This window comes from Sciurus vulgaris (assembly GCF_902686455.1).
Source record: "Sciurus vulgaris genome assembly, chromosome: 6".
Taxonomy (NCBI): domain Eukaryota; kingdom Metazoa; phylum Chordata; class Mammalia; order Rodentia; family Sciuridae; genus Sciurus; species Sciurus vulgaris.
Window position 1 is genome coordinate 30771147 of NC_136466.1, and position 8374 is coordinate 30779520.

The window sequence follows — 8374 nt, forward strand, 5'->3', positions numbered from 1 at the left end:
TGAACCTCATCTCTCATTCTACATTTAAGAAGCCATATAAGAACTGTCAGTAAGGAAACTCCCTGGGCTTTTTATTTTTGACCCTCAGTAGAGAAAGGAAGGCATAATGGCCCTTGCAAAAATGAATGAGGGTGCATGTGTCAGATAATATGCATCTGTCATTATACCTTCTCTATCCAGTACATGAAAACCTTGATTTCCACTTTCCTAATTGGGTACCATGAAAACCATGAAATCTCCTGCTTCAGTAACTAGACAATGAAGTAGCAGGGAAGACCGTTAAAATCAATATGCAAATGCCAAGTTGAGTTTTCAGTCAGGGTCTTGGCAGGGACTTGGCAGTCTGGGCTATCTTATTTCATAAGAAGGATCTACATAAGGACAAAATCCATACACCACCATATTGGAAGCATCATACATGCCATCTCATACTCTTTTGGTCTCACCCATGTTCTAGGCCCTGGACCACTTGCTTTTGCTTTAATCTAATCAAAGAGACTGTAAAGTCCTGTGCCAGAATTTCTGGATCCTCCTACTATCTCCATACTGACCTCTCTAGAGGCTACAGAAGGACATTCCTGAGGAGTGAGGGGAAAGTTAACTGCTCACAAGGCAGTTCTGACCAATGATGCACAGAAGACAAGAGGAGTTCAGCAAATAAATTCTTTCTCTAGGCCTTTTACAAGCAACTGCTCTGAGGCATAGAGTTTCTACAGAGCTTGCACAGAGAGGTCCTGAAAGGGTGAACAGGAATTAGATCTTCATGCAGAGTGGTCAGCTTGCTAAAGCACCACTTCAGCAAGCACCACTTCACCATTCTTCTCTACCTAATTTTTCTCTTCCCTTGTCTTGGCTGCCCTGCAATAGGCTTTCCAATAAAGCATTAAGAACTTAAGCTCTTCCTCAGGCTATTTTCTGGGAACACAGTCTAAGGTAACCACAATTTATGTTTCCAAAAATCTTTCATTTCTACCATCTAATTCTCACCAAAATCTTGTAAGCTAAATAATCATCTCCATTCCAGATATAGTAATCCCCCGTTGTCCATGGAGGATACAGTCCAAGACCCCCAGTGGAGGCTTGAAACCGCAGGTAATAAATATCAAATCTTGCATATGCTGTGTTTTTTCATGTTTTTTCATACATATGTGCCTATGATAAAGTTTAGCTTATTAATTAGGCACAGTAACAGGTTACTGATAAAAACAAATAAAATATAACACTATAACAAAATTGCCAACATAGCTACTCTTCCACTTTGGGCCATTATTAAATAAAATAAGGATTATATGAACACTGCAATACCATTAATAGTTAATATAATAACCAAAATGGCTACAAAGTTACTAACAAGTGAATAGCATATACAGCATGGATACACTGGACAAATTATCCATGTCCTGGACAGAACATGCAGGATGGCACAAGATTTCATCATGCTCATGAAGCGCCTACAACTTAGAAAATACAAATTATATAGCTGGGTGTGGTGGCACACGCCTGTAATCCCAGATGGCAAGGCACTAAGCAACTCAGTGAGACCCTGTCTCTAAATAAAACATAAAAAAATGGGATGGGGATGTGGCTCAGTGGTCGAGTGCCCCTGAGTTCAATCCCTGGTCCCCCCCCAAAAAAAATTACAAATTATTTATTTCTGTAATTTTCTATCTAATATTTTCAGACAGTGGTTGATCATGTATAGCTGAAACTGGAAAATAAAACTGTGGTAAGGGGCAAAACTACTGTATAAGATAGATACAAAAGATTGACAAGTGAGGTTGAGAGGGCTTCTTCCACAGTTGACATCTGACAGCAAATCAGTGTCAGAACCAAGACTAAGCCCCAAATACACTTTCTATTAAAGACAGCTGCCATCCAATCATACTCAGGAATATCTGTTACCTTAGAGCACAGAGGTCTTCCAAAGAGGGAAGCAACATTTTGCTCTAGTAAAGCATGGCTGCCCAGGTTAAGGACTTTATCATGGGTTTCCCAAAAGGTTCACAAAGCAGGTTCAAGACATCTGTGGCTGGATCCCACCAGGAGAGCAACATGGACCCAGAAAACAGCAATGCAGTTCCCCGAGTTCAGGTGGGTAGCACTCCTACCTCAAGACATTATAGCACTCACATGTAACCAACCAGCCCAACTCAAGGCAAAGCAGTTCAGCCCACTGAGCAGATACTCTTGTCAGGCAGACCCAGAGTTAAATCCCAGCTCTATCACCACTTACTGGCTTTGTGACCTTGTATAAGTCACAGCCTTCTCTAAGCCTCAGTTTCCCCATCTATATGATACCAGGACCTATATTTCACAGGGTTGTTGTGACTGAATGAGACAAGAAATATCAGCAAGCACCAGGTACAATTTCACCAGAGAAAAATCAGTGGACCTAAAACAGCTGGTTGCCCTGCTGATTAAGTGAGGAAGGAGGTCCAGACCAGGGATCAGTGAAGACCCCAAGAACAAAGCAGAAACTGGGCAATCTCCATGTCCCAGGAGTGCCAGAAGATTTACAGGAGAGACTGGAGACAGCTGTTATGCAACACGCTGCCCATCAGGAATAACCCTGGAATCGGCCAATCCCTGGTCCCAAAGCTCACCAAGGAAATTTCTCTAGCAAAAGGCAGGGAGCTGGACCAATACACTAGGATCTCATGTACTTCTGAGCCTCTGACCTGCTCACTCCAGGCTCTCCAAGTACCAGCCTTGGGATCTCTGCCACACCCTCTGGAGTACCAGGTACAGAGCAGGCTACATTCTAGCAAGCACTTTTGGAGAGGTCTAAAGCAGAAACTGGCCTCTGACCAGTTCAGACAGATCCCCTCTGAGCTGGAGAACATACTACCCAAACACTTTAATCCTCAGCCCTGCAATGACACCAACCGAACAAAAACTCTCCTCCAGGGCTCCAAGATGTCTAGTTCAGACTTTTCATTCCTCTCTGCTCTTTCTAAGAACAAAAAAACTGTCTATTTATCCCTCATTCCCTGTTCCCAGCACAAACCCACAGACCACAGGATTCATCAGGCTCCTTTACTCTAGGATAGACTAATGTCCCACCCTCTGGCACTTCAAAAGTCCAAACTGCTAGATTTGAGCAACTTTTTCAAAGTTTAACTCTCAGTCTAGTATTCTTCTAGGCTTGCACGTGCCTGCACTACAACATTTCCTGCCAGCCTCCATCTGCATAAAATTAAACTCTTGACAGATCCCAAGAACTAGGGACACACCTACCAGCCCTCTCTCTGCACACTATCAGCCAGCGTGGCCACAACTCGGCCAAGGCCTTGCGTCCAGCCTCAGACCCTCCCAAGGATGTGGGAGGGCAGAGCTAAATAGGGAGGTTTTCTCAGGAAATGAGAAGACCCTATATTTCCTTACCCGACTCATTCCTCAGAGTTGCACGTACCCAGCGTCTGAGTGATGAGCACTCCCTCTGGCATGTGCCCAGCTACCAGCATGAAACAACAATCTCAGACAGATTAAGAGCTACCCAGAGGCAAGAACAGTGCCTTGGCCACCTCATCTCCCTAATTCTAGCCCCGGGCACACTTTAGGCAGAAGCCAAGCACGCAAGCAGGAGATACTCAAGAAATGAACAGAGCACAGCTGTGGCCAGTCTAGAACCAGTGGCAAAGTAAGCACTCTATCAGGCATCCCACTTCAGAGCCTGTGACAGGGCAGGAGAGCCTATCACAAACCTCAGTTTCAGTATGACAGCATCTTTGGGATAAGGCTTCCAGCCAACTCCATCCTTGCTACGTGGCCTCACTGTCTGGGCCACAGAGTGGACATGCTTGGCACTGTGAGAATAAGAAGGTCCTAAAAGAAAAGAATTCAAAAGCCAAATATCCTGTGAACAGGGAGAAGCAGGAAAAAAAAAAAAAAAAAAAAAGCTGGGCCCTTAGGCACAACCACAGTAAGAGACTGCACCCTGGATACTTCAGGGACAGTTTAAGCGAAGGACAAAGGGAATCTGGAACCTGTTGTCTTGGATGTGATACAAGTTGAGAATAAGCAGCAGCTGGCAGAAATATCCGATAAATTCTCAGGTGAACAATGGATCTGTGCAAAGTCTGGGACATTGAGAATGCTCTAAGCTACAAAGTGATGTCCACCAGACTTGCTCTTCAAGTCTGTAGGATTAAGTCTGCAAGAGGGCTGGGGCTGTTGTGCCCAGTCTGCATCAAGAAGCACAATGCTTGAGTGTGTTATTCTGTAGTATAAGACAATTCTGTCTTGGGAACAACCCTAATGCTCTCTTGAGCATCTTCAATGTGTCAAATTAGAATACAGAGGCCAAGGGCCCACTCTTTCTGCTCAGCAGCAGCTGAGGCAGGAAATGTTCTGATCTGCACTATGTTGCAAGCAGGGTACAACACCTGACACTTTCCTCTCACTCCAGGCTTTTGTGGATGGGGTCCACAGCAGCTATTTCCTCAAGTGTCCTTTCCCCACCACCTTGCTTCCACTAGAGTATCACAAGGATGAGGCTGGCCCAAGTCAGCTCCCACTCACACAGCCTTTTCTTCTATCCAGATTATCCTTTTGCCACACTTCATCTGCTCCTGGGTCACCTCCTCAAGGAAGCCTCTGGCCTGGGGCATCCTGAGTACCCACAGCGCACCTTCCTGCCAGCACAGCACTTACCACACTGCTCTGGCCTGTACTGTTCCCGGTCTTCCAGTCTGCCTGCCTCCTTGCGCTAGCAACTCCTGGTAGCGGGTCTTTTGTTGAATTAGTTAGCTAATTACCCCAGATCTCCGTAATTTCTGGAAACAAACAAACAAACAACATAAAAAAAAAAAAAAAAAAAAAAAAAAAAAAAAAACGCAGATTGTACAGGGATGTCAGAAGGGGAAAGACGACTTTTTGAGCCAACCGATCTAATTAACTGCTCATCTAATTAACAGCTCCCAGCTGATCCGGCCCGGCATGGGAGCAAGAGCAGTGGGCTTCCCCAACACCGAGCAGCCCCTCCCGCCAGGCCGACGCCCCCGTCCCCGCCTCCAACCGCTGGCAACCCCCGGGGTCAGGCCACCCTATCCCAGGGAGCCTGAGAGGGCAGGGCGGCCAAGTGCCCCGCCCCGCCCAGCCTGCCGCCGAGGGGACCGGCAGGAAGGGCGCCGCTGACCTCACCACCCTGATCTCGGGAAGGAACGCAGGCGGGCCAGGAACCCAGACGGGTGCAGAAACAAGGCGGAGGACGCTAGGCGCGGGGCGCCGGGCGCCGACTGCGCAGCGGGCGGCGCGACCCGGCTCCAGCACCCGAGTCCTGGCTCCGCACTGGCAGAACCCATCTCCCGGCGACCCCAGCCCGCAGCCAAGAAGGAGCCCAACAGCTGACCCGGCAGGCGGGGCACTCACCTGGACACGCGCCGCTCCCGGCGTTTCCAGAACCTCCTGCGGCGTCGCCCGGCCCGCTCGGCACCTCCTCCCTCTGAGGCTCCGCCTCCCGCCGCGACCGGGCTCCGCCCTCTTGAGCCTCGGCCACGTCCCCACCTCCCGCCCCCCAGGCCGGCCGGGTCCCTGGCTCTGAGCCCTGGAGCTTCGCCGGGGGACGCCGCCGCCGGGAAGGCCCAGGCCGCCGGGTTGCGCGGGAGCGGGAGCGGGCCTCGCGCCAGGCTGGAGCCGGCCGCCCCGCGCCCTTCATGCTGTCGGCCGCTCGCTGCACGTATGCCGCGCCTGCCTCCCTTCGGCGTGCTCCCACCTGTGGGACTGGGCCTGTGCCCCTCTGCAGCACCTGGGCGCCTTCAGAAGGGGCGAAGACCCCTTCCTTGCGCCGGGGGCGTCTGGGGAGCGCCCCTGGGTGCTGGCGGATTCCCCAGCTTCAGCTCGTGCCCCTTTGCTCAGTTACTCTGCCGACTACACGACCCGGTCTGTCTCTTCTACCTCACCATCCCACCACCAGGTGGAGGCGACAGTGGGGGTGAGACATGCCAGGAGAGGGGACAAACCAATGAAGAAGACCTTGAGGAAGACTAGGGACCTGGGATCCACTCACTAGAGACCAGTTTCAGGTCTCCGGGTCAATCTCCTAGAGGGATTCAGATCCCTGACTCAGGCACTCCAAAGACAGGGTACAGGGGATGTCATGCCACAGCCTGGAGAACCCATGTTTTGCTCAAGGTCTGCCTTATCAGACCAAAAGATTAGACACTGCACTGTGCCAGTCCAGCCTGGGAGCGAATGATGCGGGAATGTAGTAAACCTCAGGCTGCGCTGGGGGACTCCTGGCGGCCAAACAGTTTCCCACGCCTGCTCCATGAACCTGCCTCCTCATGAATGAGGAGAAACACGGTCTGAGAATCTCATCAGGGAGCAGAGCCCAGAACTGGAGATGCCCAGTCTCCACCCAGGCCCAGTGTGGATATTCTCTATGGCATACTGTCCAGTCAGGCAGCACAGACCCTGGAAAGACAGACACACAGAAATACAACACATAAAATAAAGAGAGCCACTGTTCCTGCCCATGTCAGCCTCCAGCCAAAGCTCAGCTAAAACCAAACAGAAACCTTTCTACATCTGCTATATCCCCTTATGCTGCAAAAACCTCCCTCCGCCTTCTGCATCTTCCAATCTCTTCTCAGGAGCTTGCCCTCTTCTCTCTCCTGGATATTCAACTTCCTTCTATCTATTGGATCTTTCCCATTGACCTATAAATATGTTCAAGTCTCTACTATAGACACAAACTCTCCTCCAACCCCTCAAACTAGTGGGGGTCTCTCTCTTGAGCCCAGCAGGGAAGAGTGATCTCCTTATCCTCACCTCCATCTTACCACCTCAGGCCTCAAATTCAGCCTTCTAACCCTAACACCAAACCAGTTCTCAATGCATTCTAACCTCCGGATATCTAAATTCAACAGCCTTACTTTAGTTCTTATCTGCTAAGTTCTGGAGCAGCATTTGACACCCCTACTGCTTCCTTGGAACACTTTAGTTCCTTGGTTTCCCTCCTTACTCTCCTGCCTGCCACATCTGCCCAGGTTTCTTCCCAGCATCCTCCTCTCCCCCTCTCATCAGCCAGTAAAAGTTGTGGATTCCTCACAGCTCAGGCCTAGGCTCTCTACTTTCCTCTTCTTTTTCCATATTTTTTTCCTATGTATAGATGACTCACAAATTACTCTTTTTACCTTTCCTTACTTCTGAACTTTAGATTCACAAAACTGACCAGTCTACATCCCCACTTGAGTGTCCACACACACCTCATTGGCGACATGTTCAACACTGAGTTCTTGGTCCTCTCCCCTTCCCCCTACTCCACACGTCCCATATTCCCTACTGTGTTGAAGGAGATGCTTCCCATCCAAAGTCTGGGGATCGTACTTGTCCACCTCCCCCTCCCTTGCCTCTTGATTCCAGCTATCCAGACCCTAAGTCTGTTCAATTCCTCCTCCTAAGTTTTCCAAGCCACCATTTCCCTTCATCCTCTTTCACTTGAACGATTGCAACACTTTCCTGGATGGCTGCTCCTTCATTTCTGTTCCCTCCCATCTCTCCACACCATTTGTCTCTATTTGTCTCTATGATATGATCTCAAAATGCAGATCTGTGCTCATCACTTGCAACTGAAGAAATTGCACTGCTCTTAATAAAAAGCCTAAAAGTCATCTATAAGGCCTCTGCTCATTTCTCTAACCACACTGATCATCCTCCTGTCCCTCTAACTGGCCATCCCCCTCTTCCCACTCAGTCCCCGGGTCTTTACACATGCTGTTCTTTCTGTCTAGAACCCCCGCCACTCCCTGATTAAATCCTTCAAAATTCTTCAGATTCCTTCAGGCAGAGGGATTTTCCTCATCTCCCTGACCAAGCCCAAACCTTCCATAACAGCCCCTCATGTCCCTTTGTGCTTTGTAATATTTGCCGCAGTTGAAAACTGAATGATTGCTTGATCAAGGTCTTCCTCCCCTCACTAAGTAGGAGCTCCGGGAGTACATAAATTATGTGTGCATTTTCCACCATATTCTAAGCACCAACCACAGAAATGGACTCAATTATTTACTGACTACATGAAGGCATGTGTCTTAGTCAGCTTTTTTGCTGCCAGGACCTGAAGACCTGAAAAAAACAATTTTAGAGGTGGAAAAGTTTATTTGAGGGCTTACAGTTTCAGAGGTCCCTGTCCATAGACTCCATTACTCTGTGCCCAAGATGTGGCAGAACATCATGACAGAAGAGTGTGACAGAGAAAAGCAGCTCAGGACATAGCACCAGGAAGCAGAGAGAGATTAAGCTCAGCTCACAAAACACATACCCCAAAGATACACACCCCCTAATGACCCACCTCCTCTAGCCACACCCTACTTGCCTACAGTTACCACCCAATTAATCCCAATTGAAGGGACTAATGGACTGATTAGGCTAAAAC

General features: G+C 49.0%; 1 protein-coding gene across 5 annotated transcripts in view; it reads right to left on the reverse strand.

Moving 5' to 3' along the window:
• The window catches only part of P4HA2 (prolyl 4-hydroxylase subunit alpha 2), a 32592-nt gene extending 27099 nt beyond the window's left edge, over positions 1-5493 (reverse strand). For 2 of the 5 annotated variants that reach the window (XM_079145962.1, XM_079145966.1), the window contains exons 1-2: positions 5371-5493; positions 4654-4775 (exon numbers count right to left, since the gene is read on the reverse strand). The gene's annotated coding sequence lies outside the window, so the exon portion shown is untranslated. Of the gene's footprint in view, positions 1-3704; positions 3826-4653; positions 4776-5137; positions 5304-5370 lie in introns of those variants that run through there. The other 3 variants (XM_079145964.1, XM_079145963.1, XM_079145965.1) reach the window with 3 other exon arrangements.
• Between the last annotated feature and the right edge of the window lie 2881 nt (positions 5494-8374).